We start from the raw sequence: 15,553 nt of genomic DNA on the forward strand, positions 1-15,553 counted from the left end.
AACTCCCACAGAAATCAGGGCATCTAAATACCTATAAGGGTGGAGGCCTTGTCACCCCTTAATAACAGAAAGGCTCATAAAGCTGCTACAGGTTAAGAACAATCAGAAACTGCAAAAAACACAGTCAACTAATTAAGTGCTGTTTTCTGCAGATATATTAGTACTCCTCACACCTTTGCTCCCAGATCTGCTGCAGCTGGTAGTTTTGGTCATCAGTGCACTCATGCTAAGGCTGGATTAGTAGAAGGCAATTTGCAGGTGGGTCTCAGGTTCTGGATTCACTTGGGCGCATTCACACACTCTGGAGGCCTTATCATAAATGCTTTAAATTTTACTCTTGCATTTTTGGGAAAGCAGAAATAGTGGACAACATTATTTCCTTAAAGCTGTTACAAGAGCCCCACTTCTTTCTAGTACATATCATCTTCACAGTCAGAACTGTAGAAAGGGCTACAATGCAAGTCCAGAATTTCCCATATCAGCTAGCACAGAGGTCACAGCCACATACCTCTCACCAGAGGTTGTGCTGATGTTTGCATGCCCAAGATTTGACTTACATAAGCTTAGAAAGTCAGCCATTCCTTCATTTAGGGAGGGCCCTGAAGAGCCTTTGTACTCCTCCTGTGCCTCAAGTTAAAAGACAGACACATTCATAATGCATAGCCTTGTGATGTGCGCTCCACGACAGCTGCAATCTGTGAACCAGGCACCCAAACTCCTTGAGAAATGCACTTGCTGTGAGCTGAGTCCACAGCCAGTTGGATGTACCATCCCTCTCCTCCACTCTGTACATTCCAGTAGCACTTTTTTCTATTCTCCATCCTGAAGATTACATTGCTAAAAAAAAAAAAAAAAAAAAAAACTCTTCAGCATCTGCATATTCAGAAATGATACACAAAGACATGTGTCTACAGCCAATCACTCCATATTCTCTGAAATGTCAGTTTTGGTTTAAACATACATTTTAACAAAGAAGACTTAGAAAGCTTCTGGTCACCTTCAGTCAGTGAAAAACTTAAGTGGCAACTACATTACAAATGTAGTTTATTAGTCTATATCTCACGTAACTAAAATTACTAAATGCAAGGCTTAGATTTGTTCCTTCACTATCAAGCCATTTGTATTTTCTGGCAAGTTATCTTGCTTTCCTGATTGCTCCCATTAAAGGCTCAGGAAAGAGCACCAGCTACTTCAAAATGCGTCCACAGCACTAATGCACTTCTGATACTCATTTCACATAGCCAGAACAGAGATTCCCTGGTGCTAGCAAGCTGCAGCTCACCAAAACTCATCTCTCCAGCTGGCTCAAGAATGCACCCAAGCCCCTCTCCTGCCTCAGAAATGTCCCAGAACAGAGACCAAGCAGTTCCCTGGCCTGCATAATTCAAGTGGATGAGCTGTGTTCTTCACCAGCTCCACCTTCTTCTTTGGTTGGCTTGATAGCTACAGCTGTGATTAAATCCCCGAACAGGGTATTTTTCCTAGCACATCACAATGGCTGAAATCAATAGGTTTTACAGTAATGCAGTAATGGACCACATAATGAGGCTCTAGCTGGAAAACTTCCAGTGAAGACTTGTGCCTGAGGAATTCTTCACCTCTGCTTTAAAACAGGTGAGGAGGGAATGTTTCAGATTTTAGAGTTTCACAATTCAGTGTTTCTTTTAACTTACATATTTTCTTAGTGGAACTGGCATTTATCAATAATCATAATATTTAAATCACGTGACTCCATGAATGATACCTAGTACAATCACATGTGCTGTAAATGACCCACTTTTAAAAAGGAACAATGCGAAGCCCTTTTGGGTAGAGGAGATGTCCATATATTCATCATGTATGTGGCACTCCAGCATGAAAATCAAGGGCTCTGTTTGAAACACATTTCTCTCCAATCTTTCTCCTCTCTTTTCCAGGGCTTTCAGAGAGGGTTTTCTTTTTTCCTTGATGATACTGTGAGGAAATACCTCCGATGTTGAATTAGCTTCCTGAGCTGTCTGCTGCATTTCCACAGCTAGATTCCAAGGTTTTGACCCCCAAGAAACCCAACAGAAAGAGAGACACAACGTGAATGTACACTAGCTGCCCACAGTCCATCTCCTTGCATACTTCACAAACTGAGAAAAGGTTTCAGACCAGGTTCCCTCTGGCACTCTAAGGTTTACATTCTCCTGTGTTGGTTTGAACATACATATAATGACCAGATCTTGGCGTACAAATACTTCATGCAGAGGTGTAGGAGAGGTTTCAGGGCATCCCTATTCCCCTGACTAGTGATACAGTCTGAGCCACAACGTAGCTTTCAGTAGTCTGAAGGGAACAGACGCAGGTGGGACCTCTCTCACCTTTCACTAATTTTCCGTTAGCGAGATCTCCTGAGGCTTGCTTGTAATGACTCCCCTCAACAGATGAGTCCATGGCATTGTACTCACCCCCTGAGCTATCTATAACAGAAATGAAAAACAAAACAAAAACACTTTCCCTGATGTAACATCCATTAAGTGACCCTACACAGGGATGGAAGAGCTCCATCCTGATCTCCACAAATGGTTGGCTTGTGCCTCGAAGCGCTGGGCTAGATTCGATTACACCAATCATTATTTCAGTTCATGCAACTCTAGACTACTAGTGATATCCAATCACTTTGGCACACTGGGAATTCAATCGAACGTTTATACTAAAGAGAACTATTTACTTCAGCCCCTAGAGGCACCACTTTAAAAAAAAATCTCTCAATATCACTGAAATTAATATTAAGACTTTATACCCTCATGTATTTTTGAGGATTTATATATGTTGAGATATCATTTTTCTTACCACTTATCCTCTTACATACTCCCACAATATCTCATCTGTGGCATTTTCCCAGATGGGGCCCACAGCAACGTTCTTGTAGCTTTTGGCTCACTTTGCATTCTCACTTAACAAAATCCTTGATTTGACGAGGTCTTCTCTGCTACAACACCCAGAGTGCCAGACACTGCCTCGTGCTAAACACGTCCCTGTTTGCTGCACAACATCCTCTGGGCATTGCACACCCCAAAAAGAGCCTGATTCTCCTCTGTCCCAAGGTCTCCTGAGCAAAGGAGAGTAGTGGGTGCACCCACATAGACCACAGAAACAGCAGAACTCCAATTTGGCATTCAGCACCGTGTAGGCAACAAGACGTCGTGAGAGGCAGCAGATAGCTGAGCTCTTTATTACTTCCCTACCATAATTATCCATTTTCCAAACATGTTCCAAGTGAAACGAATGGCTGGCAGCCTGTGTACTGGCTTCCACTGGTTCTGCCTTAGATTTCTATTTCTAGGTGTAAAGGCCTATTTTCCAGAGGTGGATAACTTCTGAAACCGAACATTTATCTTTTCATTTACACGCGATTAACGAAACAATTGAAGTGTACATATCAGTACCACAAAGCCAAAACATCTGTCCATCTCTCCATATTCATTTTCTCAGAGCACACTCTTTCTGTCAGTGAAGCTGGCACTCAGCAAAGCCACTGCTGGCTGCAAGAGGTTCCCACTGTCACCCTGAAAATGCTCACATGCAGCATTTCATCTGATTTTACATTTGTATGCTCAGCACAGACTGATGTTTTCTTCCCATCCTCCCATCACAAACTATTCTTCTTCCTTAAATAGTGCAGGCTCTTCTCTCTAAGCCATTTCTGATTTTCCCGAGTTGATCACCAAATACACAACTGTGACATACAGATTTCTTTCGGGCATCCCTCAAGCTCACAACATTTCTTTCACAGCTCAAGTCAGCAAACAGGACAAAACACCTGCCAATTATTTCCCTGAAATTTCCTTTCCTAAATCAATCAGTGTGCTGCATCCATATATGTAATCATTCTCTCCTTATCTCAATCTGCCAATCCTTGCTGCACTTCTCACAAAACAGACATTTAGAAACTTGAGCATCTCTTCACACAACTGTTTGCACATAGGTGTGCCATGAGGTTCTCTTCACATGTTACGTGTGTCAGGAACTTCAGCCACATGTCTTATCCTGAACCTTTGCGGAGCAGAGATAATAAATCACCTGTAACTCTCATAGGAAGAACTACAACAAATGTATTGAATGCAATACAAATTTGTATTGTATATTGCCACGGACCCCATAAAGTCTATGCCATAAATGTAGCTGAATAAGTTTTTTTTTGTTTTGTTGCTTTTTTAAAGAAAAATATATAGCAGGACGAAAAATTGGGGAGTAAATAAAACTACAAGTCTTTTATTTGCATTAGACAACATTCCTTTTACAATGTATCCAATTGATTTTTCTAGGAAATGTCAACATACCAGTGATTGCCATGTGTTCTCTGAAAACTGATACTACACTTAGGAACACAAGAATTTAAAAAAAAAAATCTGCTAATTGAAAGCTTCCACTGCCAATTACTACAGCTGAGTTCTTTACCTACAAAAGTCTTCTAAGATTCTTTATTAAAAATAATAATTTAAAAAATATCAGAAGTTTGTAATGTAGAAACTCTTAGAGGTGCAGAAGTCCCAGACTTTATCAGAAAGGAAACAGCATTTCATGTCATTTATTCAAGACAAAGTTGGCTTCCTCATCCTTACATTTTTTCTACAAGTCTACCTTCCATCTGTGCCTTGGCTTTGCCCTACAAATCATAGACAGTATGAGACACTGAACTCTAAAACTGCAATGCTTTCTTACTTAGATGCTGCATGTCCAACAGGCATCCCTTCTCTGTCCCCCAGTGACAGCACAGGAAAGAGCAAAAACGAAACGCAGAAGACAGCGTCTATGCAGGGCTTGTCAACACACAGTGCACCTAACTGGCACATATTTGGAGTGGTTTCACAAACCGTGCAGTTCAGACTTCCTGCCTTACAAGGTGAACACACAGCCACAGATGAGTCCCCACATAGCTGAGGTCACTGCTACTTCCTGCAGGAATGTTCCAGCAGATCTAGAGTAGAGACTGAATTCTGACAGTACATGAACTGTAGGGACTATTTCTGTCCTTTTGTTTCTTAAAAATTACTGGGTAAAAAAAAAAAACAACACTTGTCTAGACGTCATTTTCCAAATGTGTTTGGAAACTCCTCTTAGTTACTGACAAATGAGGATAACCTTTATCCTTCTCCAGTTAGGGATGGATTTGCTCAACATAAAATAATCCTACATTTCCAGCATGAAGTGAACTATTCCAGAGGAGGCTGACATAATCTCTTCTGGAGATATCCACACTTCATTAGTAACTAACATAGAAAAGTCTAATCTCAAGGGTATGTAACCAGGCTACATGCAAACTAATCCCAAGGACCTCAACAGGCATTTAGCTCCTCATAGCCAAGCCAAGCAACTTGCTATATGCACCACAATCTCTAAGTTTTACCTTTCTACATAACCACAGAACACCGTTACTGTCACAGGAATATGGTTCTGCAGACATCAGACACTCTGACTCTGTTTCCAAGATCTCTGAAAAAGCAAGCTTATGCCTTCAATGCCCATACATCACACCCAAGACTCAGCCACCTCCCCAGAACCAACAGCAGGATATTTCATGCAGTAATGGAATTAAACTTCAGGGATGTCCAAGCAATGCTATCACATACCACACTGTACCACTACTAAGAAAGCATCAATACTGATTACTGTCCGATATGTCTCTGTCAAACACTTAATGAGGCACATATTGGGTCTACAGATCTGACTGACAATTTATTCTAAATAAATCCATATACCAAAGGATTTAGGTGCCAGAAGCTGAAAGAGTTTTCAGGCTGATATTTTTTAGCCTAGACCATGATAGCTACACAGCAATATGCCATCTGAGGTTACAGTTGCCTGAAAACTCGAAATATCAGGAGATCAAGTTTATAGATTTCTATGACTTTCTCTGAAATCTCTCTTTGACTTGAGCACAGAATGCAGCAATAACAAAACTGCCAGGTCCCTATTTATAATACAGAGCAGAGATGCTGTTTTCTAAGTATAAGCTGTTACCAGTATGGAAAAAAAATGGTAATCTTATTATTTGTTTGAATTTCTTCTGCTTCTCTTCCTGTTCTGCATGGCCCACGTGCAGCTGAACTAGCAAAGCTTAAAGAATAAGAAATTTCAGAGTGAGGAAGGCTCCAAAGCAAACGTCACAAAGGAAAAAATGGTTGTGTTTCATCAGCAGCAGATTTTTTAGGACCTTCCTGTTCCACTCCTGATCTTACAACCTGCTAGCTACTCAGTTATGTGGCACACCAAACCTGCCTCATTGACCACAGTCAACTGAAGGATGGTAATGGGGGAGAGGGCAGGGAAGGGCAGGGGCGAACAAAGGCAGCCAGGAATGTGGGAGGCCAGGCTTTCTTAAAGCAGAAATGACAAGATCAAGTAATTATTGTGTGTGAAATTGATAAATGATAAAGCAGACATCACTTAACAGTCCTAACATTGAGGACAGATGCTTGTTATGCATGTATGAAATGTCTCTGCTGGACTCTGCTGCTGTTTCTGGCTTTGCAGATTTTGTCTGTAAGCAAGGGCAAGGCATTTATCCCAGCCACTGGCCCCTTCCTTTCTCATTGATTAAGGGAAACAAGGTCAGCCACCTCCATCTGCCCTGTAAAGCAGAGCTGCCTATCACACAGAGCCTCCAGAATTGTAGGACAAAGCTTCTTTAAAGTCTTCTATGAAACAACCAGTGTGACAATTGTTCGTCTCCGTGTTAAGATGCAAGGTAGAACTAGGATCTCCAAATACATTATCTGATCCTGGCAACTTCATTCCTTTAAAAATGCTGTCAGAGCATTGGCCCAACCATGTATTACACAGATGTGCATGATAGGTCTCCCCCTGGACTACATCATGCTTGGCTTTTTAAGCTGCTGAGTACAATAGAGAGGAGTCAAACACCAAAGAAGCTAACACTGCATAGATCAAGCCTAGAGAATTTAAAATAATGCTACTAAAATGTAAAATGTAATAATATTACTAAAATGTAATAAATACCTGTTCAAACAACAGTGAAGCCCAAGCTGCAGGTTTAACATTAACATTAGGCCATAATTACTCCAAATCTTCATTAAAGCACCTCATGGAGAGAACAGTTCCTCCATAGAACTTAAGGCTGCTCAGCAGAATGACTCTGATATCTCAGACTCATAAACGCATGGACACAATAAACAGCAAAAATTAAAAGTTTGTAAACTTTACTGATGTAAAGAACAAGAAAATCCAGAAGGGAGGCCAAGAGGAGAAAACTGCAAGAACATTAAAAGACTCATTTAAACCAAACGGAGCCAGGAAAACTCCAAAGCTGGGCCAAAACATCATCTTTCAGTAATCCCCTTGTACCTGAGTGTTACAGATAATCGCACCTTCTCTTAGCTGAGACTCTGAGCAGTGGGTGACCTTCTCTCCCAAGCATGCTTCAATAACCAAGTACAGCAGGGGAGAACTGAAGATGGCATTTCAGCCTTTAACTGAATTTCCCATATTTCTTCAATTTACACCAGACCCTTACGGTTATTTCAACTTATCTTTTTTCTGACAGCACACAAAGCTCGAGGTTCAGAAACTGCTGTTCACAATGCACACCGACATGCACAAGCACACAACAATGAATTATTGTACCGAAAAATTATCTGCACCATCTCACATTAAATATTTGTTTTCAGAGAGATTACGGAACTCTCTCTTTCACACAGCCCTTGACCAAGCAGTCCTGGCAGCAAACACACAGCCAAAACACTTGGATTGGACTGACTCTGCACCATTAGCAAGAGTCAATAATTCTGTAAATCCAGTAAGCAATTGCAAGTCACTTTACTCACAAATGGCTTTTTGAAGGATTTTTTTTTTTTTTTTTTTTTGCATTTTTAATGCTCTGTTTTCCAAATCGGGTTGCTCTACAAATGTAGAAAAAATACTGGCTGAATAGTATATGAACCCTGATGTGCTTCTGGGAGCAGCTTTCTCCAAGCACAGAACAACAAAAGGAAAAGCAGAAAGGCTTATTTTACAGATAACTGCTGCAGGAAATAAGGTAATTTTTAAAGAAATGGTTCAGCACTGTTAACACGTTTGTACAGTATACACCTTGGCTGCACATCAGCTGTTATTGGATAGCAGAAGCTGTATCCATCTGTAACTTTCATTAAAACAGAACGAACCGCATAATTATATTTGGATTCTTTATCTTTGCACAGGATACCAGAAAATCTTTCTTTCTTTGTTGGAATACACACAATATGTGAGATTTGCACTTACATCTTAAAAGAAAAAAAAAAAAAAAAAAAATAGAGTGCATAGCATCAAAGTATAGCATGTAAATTAAGCATGATAAAAACGAAACAGGAAGAAACCAAAACATCAAATGGCTCTTACTTGATATGTCTGCCACTCACAGCATCTCCAAATTTAAAAATAAAAAAGGATGCATCTATTTCAGAAAAATACACATATCAGATAATTCCATATTAAAACTATATATATATATATATATATATATTATATATATATCTCTAATCCCAAATCAAAGGTGGATATTCTGCATTTCTCTTGTTGCACAGAATAGAGTCTGCTCCAGAAAGGCTTTAAGTGCACAATTCAGAATAAAGCTCTCTACTTCAGGTAGTGCTCAGTTACTAGAAGAATTGCCTTGATGCCGTAGCCTTGATGACCGAGGAGTAGCAGGCAGACAATACTTCACATTTGGAGCTTTAGTCACTCCTGGAGCTGGCTCGGTCACAAGGAATCATTCTGATTCTCAGCACGTTTAACACATTGCCATGCAAGAAATAATTTACTCTGTTGCACCCTCTAGTGGGATTACTTTATAGTAATCAAATTCTCTCAATTTTGTTAGTTTTCTATTCATAGTTCACGTGTTATCTGAGGAGAGTCACAAAAGAATGTATGTACATTACCAGATGAGTTTGCTTCAAGGTTAACTGACATCTCACCTATTTATTGGTATTTTCTAGTAAGGCATATAGCACTCTGATGGACACAAATTTGAAAAAAAAAAAAAATCAGGAATTTTAGTTTCTGAGTTTTCAGCTAGGTTCTATGTTCAGCTTAAAACAAGTGGAAATATTTTCCATTCAAAGAAAAAAAAAAAAAGGTCAAGGTATATGTATAAGGAGAAGAGGAGAAAATGTGGGTTTTGTGCACTATTAGTAGTAGCTATCTTAGAAGTGTTCTGTAACTTTATGCAAATGGCAAAACAGCAAAAAGTCACAGTAATGTTAACATCATTATTTGACTTGCTGTCCATGTTGTTTCTAACTCAAAATATTTACTATGGAAAAAATCAGGCCTGTGATAAATGGGGCAAAAGGTGAGGGAATAATTACCAGGACTCAGATCCCAGAACAACTTAAACACATCCTGAACCGTGGTTGTTGGGCTGATCGTGTTCTCACTGAGAGGAACTACTTGTCAGTCATGTTAACAGGAGCCAGGCACGGTTCACAAATTCAGCATGGCCTCTCTTGGTGCTTCACACAAACCACGTGTATAAAGCATTTGGAAAAACTGGTCCAAGTGTTGCATTCAAGTGAGCTACACATTAGATGGGACACAGAATCATAGAATGGTTTGTTTTAGGAGTGACCTTCAAGATCATCTAGTTCCAACCCCCAGCCCCAGGCAGGGACAGTTCCCACTAGACCAAATTGCTCACAGCCCCCAGAAGCCCCACGGCAGCTACAGAAGCAGAGAGAGGCACAAACATATCCCAAAAACCAGGAGTCAGGGAGTGCTGGAGTGTGGAGCACAGACACTGTTCCCTCCCCTGGGGACATCACTGCTGTTCCTGGCCTAGGCAATGTGCTATGGGCAAGCCAAAGCACTTGTGTCAATGGACAACGGAGATGGCCCAAAAGCACATGCCAGGCACAGTGCCACCTTGAAGGGAGCTCCTCCTTCCTGCAGGCTGGAAGCTATGCTTGGTCTCAATAAAGATCTCATCATCTAAGGTTTTTAAATGTAGATATAAAGATGCATAAACAGTAGCCAATTGCCTTCCGCACTGCATTATGATTTAAAATATTACAGCACTTCCAGCAAGCCCTGACATCAGGCAGCACAAAGAAGCAAACAAAGAGGTCTAGCTTATCTTTTGTGCTTGGATGTATTTCACAAAAGAGTATAAAGGAAATCAATTTTCCCATCATAAATCTTGCTTACTCTCCTTATAGAGGTGATGGCTGACTTCCATGTGAAAATGTCAAAATAAAAGCGCTTTGCTCTCCAAGAGACTTTGGTTCAATCAGGCATAATACAGCTCAAACAACCCTAATGTAAATAAATGCACTGAAAACACAAACGTCCACAGGAGACGGGGCTTTTAGGGCCCCCGTGCTTCCACAGGGAATATCCCTCCGCTGCCTAAACAGACATATGAACATCTTCTCTTTGCTGCTCACCAGAATGAGTGTGGGCTTTGTAATCTGCTGAGCAGTGATTTTCCCTCATTCATTAATATTCAAAATGGTTTCTTTCTCCTTCCCTGCATCCCCTTAGATGGTTGACCAAAACGTTAGCAAGAAAGACCACCCGTGTTAGAGTGCTAGCTCTGACTCGCTGCCTGTGTAACTGTGATAATAAGCCATTCTTAAGGCTTTATCAATGTAAGTCCACACACACAGCGGAAGACACGAGTCTGTGCCAGCGAGCCCTTGTGACGCAGCTCCTGCTCTTCTGTTTCTCTGTGTCTGATACACATCCCAACCACACAGAACACAAAAAACTTCGACAATTCTGACAATAAAACGTGCTAATGAAACTACATTTATGTGCTTCAGATTAGAAAAGAATCATCGCTAACAAATAAGCTAAGAAGGTCATTACCACTTCACATTAATGAATTACCAATTTGGAGGAAATTGCTTCATTGTGGAACCAGGACACTGGAAAGAACAATATTATGTATACAAAATTAAATCTAAGCAAATCTATCTGACAGGAAAAAAAAAAAAGAGTACATATTTCTAAGATGCGGCATTTGCAATTCACTATAATTTTATCTGGCTATGTATCTGAAACAAGAAGAAAACATGAGTGCATATTTTGTAGGGAAGTGTTGATGACAGAGGTAGCAGGATGAATAAAGGAATAAAAATAAAATTGCTTCCAGTAACCTGGCGGCAAAAACTAAAACACAGTGTCATCAATATCCATGACATCTGTGAAGAGAGTCATCACAGTGCTAAAAAAAAAATCATATTGCATTTGCTCTGTTAAGGTAAGCCCTAAGATCTGGCACCTCTGTTTCTCGTTATAATGCTGTCAGTAGGTGAAATTCGCAGGACAAGCACAGTGTATTACTTACATCCTGCTTAAACCTGTGTTTACCCGGTGTGTGCACTATCATCTGTTACACATGCACGATCCTCTGCTACATAGGTTTCTTGCTAAACTCAGTTTTGATCCAAATCTTAGAGAAATCTTTTATTCCAGTGACGCTTATGTAAAAGCAAAACCTTTCAATATCATGAATTTTAACTTGATTTTCCATACAGAGGTGTTATGTTTAATTTAGGAAGCATTCCCCATGTCCTTACACTCATGCTGATATTAACACCTGTGCAAACTCAGTGTAAAATGTGATGAAACCAGAATTCCCCAAGCACATCAGCAGTAATATTTTGCACCCACTTGGCACAGACGCAATTTATTATGAGATTAAACACAGTGGTGAATCAGCCCTTCTGTATTTAAAACAATAGCACACTCTTTCGCTTACAGATACAATCACCAGATTCAGGCACAAAAGAAAAACTGTTGACCTCATCTTAAGTTCTCATAGATTTCTGTAATATTAGCAAGTAATCATGTGGCTGGAAGGCACTGTCTTAGGAGCAATCCAAGAATAAAAAAGTTGATATAAATCAGGGTAGAAATACACAGACATGGCTATGTCAGAAAGATGTCACAGTGCATAGCTATTGTAGAGCTTTTGTGTTTCAAAATATTAAATATATGAAAAGCATAATGGAAAAGTGTTTAAAAACTGAGTTGTAATGGTGTAATTATGTAACTCAGTAAGGAAATACTATAACCCCAAGTTTTAACATCTCTTCAAGATTACTGATTCAATGGGGAAAAAAAAAAAAAAAAAAAAAACAGGCTGAATTTCCAGCTCTGTAGAAGATGCTGCATAAAAAAGCTCCCTACGTTATGTGAATATTGTCTGTAACACGTAAACCGTATAGCAGAAGAATAAATTATCAGAAAATTAATTGGACATAAATAGAAAGCTCTTGTGTGTTTGGTTTTAGCTATCAGCAATTCAGCACTCAGCTGATCGCAGGAGTTGTTTTAGTCAATCAAATAAGATCCTTTGTGTTATACAGTGTTCTATATTCTGTAACTCTTATAATTTGAGCTGAAGCAGTTATCCTTACTACCTTGTGAATACAGTCTGAAGGAGTTACAGAAAATGCTGATATACTTAGGATGACCTTCTTTGGTTCACTGGTGTTACAGGCATATGTTTTTTCTTTTTTTTTTTTTTTTTTTTTGTTACTAGGAAGGAGAAAATTACATTGAGCTAAAATGAATACTAATGAAACCCCTTAGTTAGCTTTCTTTGTGATAAGAATAAAAAATTGGAGATATGTTCCTCTAGAATCTCAAGCAATTTTTGTCCTTTATTCTGATAGAAAGATTACTGACGGTAGAGAAGGAGAGCAAAGTAATTTCATAAAATATCTGCATTTTTAAGAATGCTTTTGTTGCAAAAATGTTGGTGTGCAATTTCTTCAATCTACTTTTAAGGCTGTAAAGAAAAAGTACCTATTTGTTCTGCACTGCAACAATGCCAGCTGCATTCAATCAACTAAAAAGCTGCAAGCCATAAACCTTCCTCCACAGCTATAGAAGAAAAAAAGGCAGGGCCATAAAAATTCATCAGGATAATGTAGAGATGAGGCGCGTTTGAATCACCATCCCTGCAATCAACCAATCACTCATCCTGTGGCATTTACAGCACATCTCATTCCCCTGTTCCTTAAGGACAATTGATTTTCCTGATTCCATTAGCATAACGGCAAGGAAAATGACTGCAGTGCAATATTTCTGGAAACTTCCAACAAGTATGCTGTGTGCTGGAGTGTGACCATAATAATAAGCTACCTAGCTAGCAACTGCGTGTGCTGCTGCTGCTATGGTATCGTATCCGAGGGAAAAGGACACAGACTAAGCAATTTTGGGTTCACGCGTAGAAAAGAAAAAAAAAGAAAAAATGTTTTCACAGAATATAAACCAAAAACTCACTTAAGCAAATAAACATAATTTCAAGGCGGGTTGATCAGTAGGCAACATCTAGCAGGCCCTGAGCATTATTGCGTTATGGTTAATAATTCCATTTTCTGAAACATTAGTAATACTTCTGCATTCCTCGATGGCTTTTATACTCCTGTTTTTGCTTAGGTTTAAAACAGAAGAAAATGAAACTTTAATACCACTGTTTCTTTATAAATATACACGAAGAACGTGTTGGTGGACTCCCCAAAGAATTTCCAACCACTCACCACATTATGCAGTCATCAGCACTAAGCGGGGGTCTCCACATTTTTCAGTTTTCTCTTTAAGTTCAGTGATAACATCCACCAGCATAAATTATTCAAGATGATGAAATTTTATTGGTGAACATGCACTGCCTAAATTTAAGACTGTACATTATTATCTCTCCTTGTAAATGTATTTTAAGAATGTGGTAAGCTTTTTGAAGTGTAATTCAGACACTACTGTATCTCAAACAACATAAAATACTTTTCATCTTGTGAAGGATCCTTTAGACTTCTAAGGTCCTATCTGCTGTACATTTTTAAGTCCCTTTATAGTTTCAAACCCAGTGGGTTATGCATGTTAAATTCAATCCCTAAATTGAATTCAAAGTTGATATGAGTCTGCCTGTAGAGCTAAGGAAAGTCTTCCTATCATATGTACCAGAAATCAATATTTTTAACTCCTCACTTACATGCTTTTTTTCTGCACACTATTCCTAGAAATACTACAGCATTACTCATGACAATAAGGAAAAAAGAAGAGAATAAGAGAAACTTAATTTCAATTGCATCCTATTACATGATTAGCAGCATGGCCCAGATTCGTACAAGCCTCATTTTTTACTATGATTACTTTACCACCTATGACCCTATTCACGAATGTGACTCTCTTCTTCCTAAGCACAGCAGAAACATAGATTATTACTGAGAACCCAAAACATATATACAGAAGAAGACTATAATAAGTACAAACAAGAGGGATGTTGGCTCAAAGTAAAAGAGCACCAGTCCCACTCTGAAAATGACACCTGTCATTTTAAATTGACAGGTGGATGAAATGGGACAACATTTCAAGTACAGGAGAAGATTCAGCATGGAAATGGTAGCTGAATTTTCACTCAGATGGTAACCTTGGAGAATAATTTTAGTCACACAGTCACATAGAAAACACCATGAGTACTTACAAGGTACAGAACCTCCAAGAGTATTCCAGTAACACGCTCCAAAATCTGGAAAGTTGGCCACACGCAGCAGAACAGAACAGAACACACCAAAACCCCTTCCTAACACTGTGACACAGCAAAACTGAGAAGCAGAGCCAACAGGATCACCTCGGTAGGAGAGCCCAATAGTTCATCAGGATTAAATAATAAACACCTGGCAGCCCTACAGCATGCCTGGGTGGGACTGAGTTCACAGCTATGATTAACGAGCTCAAAGGTGCCAGAAACATCCAACAGTTCTTCCCCCATCAAAAAAAAAAAAAAAAAAAAAAAAAAAAAAATGGAGGCCAATAGAAATGCTGCCCTCTGCACAGGGCACCTCGTTATGTAGGTGTCAGGTGAGTGTTCCTATCCAAGAGTCCTATATACACTGAGGGCAATCAGAGAACAAGCTTGGGCCAAACAAAAGGAACCAGGCAGAAGTATCAGGACACTTGTCCCTGTGATACCAATGGCAGCAGTCTCCAAACAGCATAAGGCCTCATGTCTGTGTCCCTCCACAAAACTTCAGCACAGCACGGGCTGAGCTCAGCACACTGCACCTACTGCTTCCCCCTTGACTATTGTTTTCCTCTCTGGGTTTGGGGTTTTCATCTCTCTTATCTTTCATGATAAACATGGTTTACGTGTTATTAGGAACTGGTGGGATCCATTAGGAACCAAAACATTTGTAAACTGAATGCAGGCTTCAGATAACATTTTCAGCAGAAGTAAAATGGTCTACCCGAGAAGACGTGGGTTCCAATTTCCAGCAGCTCTCCTGTATATAATGAGAATAATGATATACCATAGCTTTTCCAGAAGCCTTACCAATGGTCAGTTGATATTTGGGAAGTGACATGACACCGTAGTTGTTCTTCTCAAGAGATTATCAGGGCATGAGGGGGTGATGCAGCCATTGGGTGTCTTTGACATACACATCTAAAAACCAAGGCACTAAATACCTGTTGAGCACATACTTCTCACCACTCAAATAACCATTCCAGAGCCACTTGATATAATAAAAAAGAAGGAAAAATATGGAGTCCAACTCTCAGACATATAGCATTGAGTTAT

At 39.6% G+C, this 15,553-nt stretch overlaps 1 long non-coding RNA gene across 1 annotated transcript; it reads right to left on the reverse strand.

The window, feature by feature from the left end:
* Positions 1–316: 316 nt before the first annotated feature.
* LOC122181574 lies at positions 317–14,585 on the reverse strand. Its single transcript, XR_006179486.1, has 2 exons — positions 14,459–14,585; positions 317–837 (listed from the first exon to the last, which is right to left on the reverse strand). It is a non-coding gene; the product is annotated as an uncharacterized LOC122181574 (long non-coding RNA).
* Between the last annotated feature and the right edge of the window lie 968 nt (positions 14,586–15,553).

The sequence above is a fragment of the Lagopus leucura genome, unplaced genomic scaffold, assembly GCF_019238085.1.
Source record: "Lagopus leucura isolate 7727_CA_CO unplaced genomic scaffold, USGS_WTPT01 Super-Scaffold_100009, whole genome shotgun sequence".
In the NCBI taxonomy this organism is placed as follows: domain Eukaryota; kingdom Metazoa; phylum Chordata; class Aves; order Galliformes; family Phasianidae; genus Lagopus; species Lagopus leucura.